General features: G+C 45.7%; 1 pseudogene; it reads right to left on the bottom strand.

Annotated features, from left to right (window-relative positions):
- Nucleotides 1–240: 240 nt before the first annotated feature.
- LOC101980349 lies at nucleotides 241–1,324 on the bottom strand (annotated as a pseudogene).
- Nucleotides 1,325–7,260: the final 5,936 nt, after the last annotated feature.

Here is a 7,260-nt window from a genome sequence, read left to right as displayed (position 1 = left end):
TTCACCTCTATTCCCCCAGTTCCTAAAAGACACCTAACATCTTCCCTACAGTTCCTCCAGCTTAACACAAAACTTAAAACAGGGGGAGGAAGGGAAGGGAAGAAAAAACAAAAACCCCACAATTCTTGTGCCAATATCTCGCACAAATCTGGAGTTCTCCAGAAATTAGGACAGGCTGGGTGTGGGGTTTGGGGAAGGAGATAGAAGAGTTCCTGAGGCCTGAAAAAAGAGGTAAACACATCACAGAACTAGATGAGAGTTTCATTAGACTCTAACTAAAAACAGAGAGGTGTGGTTACTATTTCCAGCCAGTTTCCCCATCACGATAGTCATGTAACAAACCAAGGCAATATCGGTCTAGAGCCAGACTCACAGAGTCCCCTGGCCCTGGCCCTTGCCTCAGTACAGTGTCTCTGCATTGCTGCTCCGGGGCCGTTTGATTTTCTCAATATTCTTCAGGATCATGTCATGTAGAGTGACATACTGATTCCTTAGTTCTGAAATGATGAGACTGGAGGCTGATGTATTCTTTCTCGTCAGTCTCCGTGACAGTGCGGCGATAGTCCTCCACATGGGGATATTTAGCTATTTTAGAAACCAATTTGGCTCTTGTAATATAGTATCTAGAAATCTGGTCCAGATAAGATGCAGCTTCACTCTCGACAGTTCTTAGTTCTGCAACTGTCTCCTCCTGAATAGACACCCCGAAGTTGTTCCCATCTTCTATTCTGGGAATCAAGAGCTGTACCCACATTTTGACCATGTTACATTTCTCGATCAGCAGCTGAATCTCAGGTTTTACTTTCTCAATAATGTCCACCAGCTGCTGGCTGCTTTTTAACATCCCGTTGGGCATCACAAACACCTTGGTTCCTTGGAAGGCCTCTTCACATTCATCCAACCTGCGCTTCTTGTAAGTGGGACCATCCAGTCCGTCGTGGCTATTGGTGAGGATAATGGGGTCAGGGACTGGGAGATTCATGTCTGAGTGGATCTGAGTTAGGTCATGGATATTTAGGATTGGTTCCTTCAAAAAACTATCAAGTTCTAGTAACTTCTTTGGGAAAAAATTTGCCACCAAGTCTTCTGCCTCACTTGTGATCCGCTCCCTGAAAGAATCAACCTTGAGCTTCACTTCCTGATCCACCTTCAGCAACGAGGCCATGGCCAGGCAGGGCCGTGTCCGCTCCGCTGGGTGCTGGAGGCGCTGTGGACTCCGGGGAGGGCGCCGGAGGGGCCTGAGGAATTTCCACTGCCCTCGGGACCCGGCCGCCCTCGCTGGCTTGCTCACCGCTTGCTCGTTCCCTCCCTCCGTGCCGGCCGGCCACCCTCCCGCCTGCCGCCTGCCGCCTGCTAGCTCCCTCGCTCGCCCTCCCGGCTTTCCTTTCTTTTGGTTTATACTTCCAGATATCAAAGGAAATCAGGACAGGAACTTGGAGGCAGAAGATGATGCAGAGGCCATGGAGGGGGCTGCTTACTGGCTTGCACCTCATGACTTGTTCAGCCTGCTTTCTGACAGAACGGAGGACCACCAGCCCAGGAGTGGCACTCTCCACTTTGGGCTGGGCCCTCCCCCATCAACCACTAATCAAGAAAACGCCCTACAGGTGGATCTTTAGAGGCATTTTCTCAACTGAGATTTCCTCCTTTCAGATGACTCTAGCTTGTGTCAAGTTGACACAAAACTAGCCAGTACACACGTCAAATATTATACCATGTTAAACACTTCTAGATACCATCCCAGCAAACAAAAAAGAAACAAAACCCCAATTTTATATCTACAGGTTAAGAAAAGTTCTAATAACTCTGGCCTCAGTCTCTATTGTGTTATTAGGTATTTTGTAAACATCTTTGCTCTACTGATTTGCCTTTAGATGGTTTTATGCCACTCTGTAACTTGTTGGTGTCTTGTCCTTTTTGTATTAGAACAGTTCTTCCCTTGAGGGTTTCTTTGCAATACACAGCTGTCATTTATGCTAAGTAGGCTAGTTCTCCATCACCATCATTCTCTCCCAGTACCAGCAGCCAGAACTGGAACCTCAGCTTTGTGATGCCAAGCGAAAGCACCCCCTTTCCACCATGGTACCAGGTGGGCCCAGGCGCCAGTTCTGCTCCTCTCCATTCGCACATGTAAGCTCCATGGAATGAGTGGCTGCGCATCGACTCATGATTTCAGCAGATGCTAACTAAAGAACCCTGTTTCCAACTCCTTACAAGGAGTGCTGGAACCTACCAAAAGTGAAAGCCTTCTTTTGGTTCTACATCGAGCCCACTGCCTGTCTGGACACAGTTACGTCTTGCAGAAGTGACTGCATGTGGCATTGTTCCCTGGGCTGTGTAATTAGCAGAACATGTTGTGAGCTGCCCATCACATGGGAAGACAGCAATCAGCAGCAGCAATGAGTCCTGTGGTGACGGGAGGAATGGTAATTAGTTCCTAATTAAAATTGTCTAAATTATAGGGGCAATCAGGATAGGAAAATCCCACTCAAAGTTATAGGTAAGTGAAAATGATGTCAGTGGCACAATTCAGAAGTTAGGAGTACTAGCTGCTCTTCCAGAGGATCCGGGTTTGCTTCCCAGCACCCACGGCAGGTGGCTCACAACCACCTGCAACTCCAGCTCCAGGAGACCCAACATCTTACTCTGGCTTCTGTGGGTAGCTCCCCTCCAAAACATACAGACATAGAAATAAGATACGTCTTAAAATGCTCCAGGGTGTAGAGAAATCTCTGAAAACAGCAGTCAGGCATGCGCATTCGGGGCAGGGCAAGTAGCATTTCTGTTCAGCCCTTGGTTCCAGCTTGTACTCTGACTCCCATCACAGCAGCCTGGAGTTTATGATCAGACTGCACCACACAGAAACGTAAAAAGTAGCTGCTATCTTACTGTGAAGCCACCATCAGAGAAAGGATGAGTTTTAAAGACAGTTGGGGCTTCCTCTTTCCCTTGGTAGCACATATTAAGTTTATAAAGTAATCAGTTTCATTATGACATTTTATATACATATAAATACACTTTGATCATATTCAACCCCATATTACTTCCCTCGTCCTCCCTCCCACCTCCATATGGCCTCTTCCTCTTCCCAAATAGTTCTTTCCTTAACAACAACAACAAAAAAAATTCAGCTGAGTGATGGGTATGCATGTCTTTAATCCCAGCACTCAGGAAGCAAAAGCAGAAGATCTCTGAGTTCAAGGCCAGCCTTGTCTACAGAGTAAGCACAGCTAGAGCTATCCAGAAAAACCCTGGCTCAAAAGGGGGAAAAATGCATTCATTTTTATTTAACATGTACAGGTGTTTGGCCTGCATGTCTGTACACCACATGTCACCATATGGGTGCTGAGAACCAAACTCAGGTCCTCAACAAATGTTCTTACGGCTGAGCCATCTCCCTAGTCCCTCCTGGGGAGATGTCTCAGGGGTTAAGAGCACATACTGCTCTTGAAGAAGACTGAGTTTGGTTCCCAGCACCCACATCAGGTAGCTGGAAACTGCCTATACCGCCAGCTTCAGGCGATTCAGAGCCCTCTTCTGGACTTCTCAGGATCTGCACACGCGCGCGCACACACACACACACACGGACACACACACACACAGACACAGACACACACACTTTTAAAAAATTACCTGATACTCTGTGAACTTGTATATATTTTTAATGTTTTATGCATCAGTTAAAGTTAAATTTTAGGGGCTGGAGAGATGGCTCAGAGCACTGGCTATACTTCCGGAGGTCCTGAGTTCAATTCCCAGCAACCACATGGTGGCTCACAGCCATCTGTAATGAGATCTGGTGCCCTCTTCTGGAATGCATAGAGGCAGAAGTTGTATATATAATAAAGAAATACAAATAAATAAATAAAGTTAAATTTTAGAAAAAGCCATAGAAGTATTGCTTTATTGTGTCATTCAGTGTATTGGTTAAATATTGCTATATAACAAACTGCCCCCAACCTTAGTGACCTATAAAAATAAGACTAAGTTATACCTAGTCTTTCCTCTGTCCTGCCAGACAGCTTCCAAAACACGAAATGGAGACTTCTTACTAATTATGAAAGCTCAGTTAATAGCTTAGACTTGTTTCTAGCTAGCTCTCATAATTTAAAATTAACCCATTTCTATTAATCTATGTGCGGCCACGTGGCTCGTGGCTGTTGCCGCCTCTCCTGTGTGTCCTGCTTCTCCCAAGCCCAGCTGGCAGCTCAGCATTCTCTTGTCCCAAACATCCTGCCTAGCTATTGGCCATTTAGCCTTTGCTTCCTTGTTGGTTGGTTGGATTTTGTGTTTGTGTTTGATTTGTTTTATTCTGTTTATGGTTTCTCTGTGTAACAGTCCTGACTGTCCTAGAACTCACTTTGTAGATCAGGTTGGCCTCAAACTCACTGAGATCCACCCACCTGCCTCTGCCTTCTGGGGTTAAAGGTGTGAGCCTCCACCCGTCTGGTCCGTTTAACTTTTTTTAAAAAAAAATCTTTTTTTTAAAATATTTATTCATTATGTATACAATATTCTATCTGGCATGTATGCCTGCAGGCCAGAAGAGGGCACCAGACCCCATTACAGATGGTTGTGAGCCACCATGTGGTTGCTGGGAATTGAACTCCGGACCTTTGGAAGAGCAGGCAATGCTCTTAACCTCTGAACCATTTCTCTAGCCCCCATTTAGTTTTTTATTAAACCAGTCACAGTGATATATCTTCACACAGTGTAAAGGAATATTCTACAACACTGATTTCTCAGTGTGTGTGGATCAGGACAATGGGAATAGCACCCCTGGGACTCTAGGTCTCTTGGGAGGTTTCCTACAAGCTGGCAGCCTGCTCTGCATCTCAGCAGAAGTCCAGACTGGATGGAGGGCCGTGGTCCATGTTCACAAACTTCATTACCATTAGTTTCAGAAAAGCTGATTCCAAGATCACTATCATGAGCCTCCACAGAATTAAATTACAACACTGTAGCTGGCTTTCTCCAGTAAATATTCCAGAGAAAGCTAGAGCATATAAAAGCACCCATCACAAATGGAGTCTATAGTTTTTTATAATCTAGTCTCAAAAGGGACATACCATTGGTTCTGCCGGATCTTTAGACACCAATCCAGCCCACACTGGAAAAGAGGGGATCATACAAAAGTCCAAATACCAGAAAGTGGCACTCAAGAGCACTTATCACAGTAGCTGCTCACCCCAGGGGCATTGCCTGTGTCGGTTTTCTATAGCGTGCACAGTTTTCTCTCCGCTCCATCTATTTGAGAAAGGACTCCTGAGTTTGCAGATCCTGGTAGGCTAGCTGACAGCTCTACCCATCTCGGCTTGTAGAGCAGGAGCATTGTGTTCTTGGCCTGGATGAGAACAATGTTTCAATTTGTTTGGCCTACGTGAGTGTTTCAGGGAGGGGCCATTCCAAATCCTGTTTCCTTCATGTAGGACTCCCTGGTGGTATCTCAGGTTCTGTGGGACACAGGACACAGGACACTAGATGCCTTTCCAGTTTCCACACTGTCACACAGGCCACATTTGTTCCTTGTGGGAAAGAAGTTTTAGAAGGAAAGCAAACAAAGGCCAGCAAAGCTGAGAGTGGGCTAGCGGGCAACATCCGCTTCTTTAACGTCCTGTCTTTCTGTCCCCTGTTAAGTCTGAAACTTGTCTAATGTGTAAAAAGGAGTCAAGTGTTTTTCATTTTGTTGATATTTCTTGAAACAAGACTTCTTAAATGGCCCAGTCTAGGTTTGACCTTTCAAGCCTGTCTTAGTGTCCAAGTGCTGTGGTGACAGACATATGCCACCATATTTGGCTTGGAATGTTTACCTCACGAAACAAAAGTGGCCCTGACTAATGTACCCAGATGTCAGGGATGTGTCTCCTTATTCTTGCTTCCCTTTTAGAAACCACACCAGTCTTTTGTAAAATCATCTAAAACAACGAGTATATTTACAGTTTTTAAGTCTTAGCAATTTAACACCTAGCAAATCAAATCCCGATTTCCTACTGTGCTCCTAATCTTGCTGTCTTCATCATGTAGCAGTGTTCAGTCACACGGTACCCCATCAACAACCGTCTAATGAACTAACGAATCTTCTGAGTATAGCTTAGATTGTTTTCCCTAGAGCTCGTTCAGCACATTATTTTGCCCACATGAAGACTGGCTCAGTCTTTTCTGTCCACCTGGGTTAGCCCCATATGTGGAGGCTTTTCCTAATCAGAAGAGCTTGCTGCCATTCCTCCTTCCTTCCTCCAGACAGTTCATCAAAGCAGGGAGGGAAATGCCAGTGCTCACGTTCAGTCCTCCAAGAAGCTCTTTTATCCTAAACCATTGTTTCTTGTCCCTAAGCAACTTCCTCCTGCATCATGCAATCCCCATGCAACCACGATGACTCCACATCCACAACAGGCTTTTGTGTGGAACTTTGTGAAAGGCCTTTTGAAAATCTAAACAGACACCATTCACGGCTTTCTTCCCATGAGTGCATGTGCCTCCGAAACAGGCATTAAGAGACCCATTCGGCTCAGCTCTTTCTTACTGACACCATACACTCTCTTCTCACTCCTGCCCTGACTCTGGAGAGAAGGGCTAAGCAATTCCTTCCTCCCTTGTTGATCTACCAAGCCCCTCGGGTACTACAGGACAGGAGTTAAAGTCAAATAACATTGTGGAGAAGTTAGCAAGGTGACGTCAGAAACAGAAATATTGATTCATGAGTGGTAAATACAGGCAGGGAAAAAAAGAAGCAGTGCGAGAAGCATGGGCAGTTGGTGGCTTATGATCACAGGTCAGGAATGTTCTAGATCCTCAGGAATCTGTCAATTTCCCTCTTCTCCTTAAAGATGTGTACTTATTGTGTGTATGTCACAATGTGTCTGTGTGTGATTCTGTGTGTATGAACACACACACAAGCTCAGTTGTACCTCGGTTCTTGGTAGAGGTTAGAGGGAACCTTGGTGGAGTTGGTTTCCTCTTTCCATGGTGGGCTGTGAGGGTCAGTCACCTCACCCGCCCCAATTTTCCTTTTCTGCAAAATTTTATTTTCCTAGGTTTCCTCCATACTATGCCTGGGAAAACAGACATTCCTTCTCCAATACTTTCTCTGGATCTTGTTTGTTTGTTTGAAGACAGGGTCTCATATAGTCCACGCTGGCCTCAAACTCACTGTGGACTTCAATGACCTCAAACCTCCCACTCTTGTGTTTCTCTCTCCCAAGCGCTGGGGCTGCAGGTGTGTTCCACCAGCAGGCGAGCACCACCAGCAGGCGTGTACCA

Source organism: Microtus ochrogaster, chromosome 16, assembly GCF_000317375.1.
Source record: "Microtus ochrogaster isolate Prairie Vole_2 chromosome 16, MicOch1.0, whole genome shotgun sequence".
In the NCBI taxonomy this organism is placed as follows: domain Eukaryota; kingdom Metazoa; phylum Chordata; class Mammalia; order Rodentia; family Cricetidae; genus Microtus; species Microtus ochrogaster.
This window is presented reverse-complemented; position numbering and strand designations above follow the sequence as displayed.